This window comes from Austrofundulus limnaeus, unplaced genomic scaffold, assembly GCF_001266775.1.
Source record: "Austrofundulus limnaeus strain Quisiro unplaced genomic scaffold, Austrofundulus_limnaeus-1.0 Scaffold295, whole genome shotgun sequence".
NCBI lineage: Eukaryota > Metazoa > Chordata > Actinopteri > Cyprinodontiformes > Rivulidae > Austrofundulus > Austrofundulus limnaeus.
In genome coordinates, this window is record NW_013952697.1 from 657,283 (window position 1) to 659,669 (window position 2,387).

Sequence of the window (2,387 nt, forward strand, 5' to 3'; positions counted from 1 at the left end):
CCCCAATTTTGATTACATACAGATTTTTAGAGAAATCTCTTGGATTTTTTTCCCCAAACCCAGCTTCAAATGTATTTTATGTCTCAGAGCTGGGTTGTGAGGAAATGCTAAGTTCTCTGCCCCCTCCTCTCACTGAACTGTCCAATGCTCTCACCTCATTGCCCTGCTCCACCTGAGATGATGTACCCTCCATCTTTTATCAAATAAAAGTACTACAGATTTTTAATCAAATTTACAGATTTCTGAAGATCAGTATACAGGGTAACGTATGAATGTACATGCTCAAACCCCTCCACAACCTACCACACTCATCCTTGACTTGGTCCCAGAGAGCCATGATTGGTGAGGCCCAAGTATGGTGCACTCTGATGCACTTGAAACGTACAGTCATGTGAACATACCGCTGACATATAGTGTGTTGAGGATGTGAGAGAACATCTCAGATGTCCAGCATTGTGTCTGCATTCACACAGGTGGTTTTCCAAATTGGCTGTTATTAACCACATCCTACATCAAGTAGTTCACTGAACATCTCTGAGCGTTATTATCCTGTGTGAAGTGAAATTAGTGTTTTAAGAAGCTGGAGTGTTGCAAGATCCTGTAGGTGGGTTTGTTCTCACAAATGGGTTTTGACGATGGTTTAGTGGAGTGGTTTCCAACCTAGGGGGCGCCAGAGTGTGCCCATAACCTTGTCTGCTGAGAGGTTGCTCAAAGTTTATTTGAATAATTAAAACTCTGTATAACTTAATAACATAATCTTCTTTTTATTACATTTTTTTAAATAATAGTAACTATTCACTTTATTCTTTTATTTTGATGAAGAGATAAAGGTTGAACATGTCTTTTGGGAGAGATGGGGAGCTGCGAGGGATTGGGGAGCTCAGCTTGGCTTGGAAGTAAGAAATGGGGGATTTGAGGGAAATAGGTTAGAAACTACTGGTTTAGTGTATCAGAGCCCTCATCTAACGACTCCCCCCCAATCTCCCTCACAAAACACGCACACAACATTTTACATGTTCAATAGTCTTAGCTCCACACTTCCACCCTCTTGTTTCAGTTAAGATGCTTCAGCATAAGAATAGAACTTCAAAAGAGCATTTTTTCTCTGATTGACCACAACAAAACAGGACAGGACATTTCAGAATGAAGAAAATAAAAGCAGAACAGTCACAGAATCACAAATCACAAAATCTTTGGGGTCAAAAATCAAACATTGGATTCATTTTCTATAATCAAACTTTGATCATAATTAAAACAAAGCCTCTTCAACACTAAACTTGTCTCTGTAGCTTCAGGAAAAGTCATGGCCTGTATTTGAACATTTATGATATTTACAGAATGTAAAGCCACCAGCTATTTGCTGAGTTCCATCCTCTCCACTCCCTCTGACATTGTTTCTCTGTGCTTTTGCCTATTTTCCACAGCTTGAGTAAACACTGCCAACTCTTTATTAGCACTCTCATCACAGTCTCTCTTTCACTCTGTGTCTCTTTCATCCCCTCTCACTCTGTCTCTGTGTGTCTCTGTTTAAACAGATGAATGTGATTAGAGCCAGTTTAAAACGACATTGGAAGTTTGTGTGTTTAATGAGTCAAATAAAAAGGCACGGTAATGCTGTAGGCCTTATTATGATGTATTTGTATGCTGATCTGTGTATGTGGGGCACTCTAACATCTCTGCTGTGTTTATTTGATTGTGCAGATAATCAGATGATTGACTGTAAAATCTGGCTTAAGTAGTGATATTCTCCTCTGACACAGCATGGCATGCAGCTACTAACATGTCTGTGCTTAAGATGTTCTTCTGAAAGGAATATTTTATTTTTCTTATGCACTAGTATCCTATAGTAATACACAAAATAATGCCATTTTAAAGGTCAAAAATGAGTGTGTTGTTAGATTTTGTTGTCCTTTTTAACTAGAAGAGACAATATCCATTTCTATAATAGGCATTAATTGTTTTTTGTTTAACTAACATGTTTATAACAACTTGATACTTCTCATTTTCTAATTACAAAGTTTTTTTCACGTAAGAACAGGCTTCAAGTAGATTCAAAGGTACAATGACAAATGCAGAGAAGACTAAAAATATGAATTTAGTGTGCAAAAATGCAGTTGTGCAAATCTTAACTTTTGTCATTCGCATGCACCAAATTTGCAGTCTTGTAGAAACCTTAAGGAACTCAGATAAAAACTAGAAAATTTAGTTAACTGTACTTTACTTGAGTAATTATTTTTCAGACGACCTTTTACTTCTACTCATTAAATTATCACACATTTACATGTACTTTCTACTCCTTACATTTTAAAAATGCAAAACATTTTTCATTTCTATTTTACTTTGGTCTGTTTGGCAGACCTATTAAGATGAAAGTGGCTATATATATA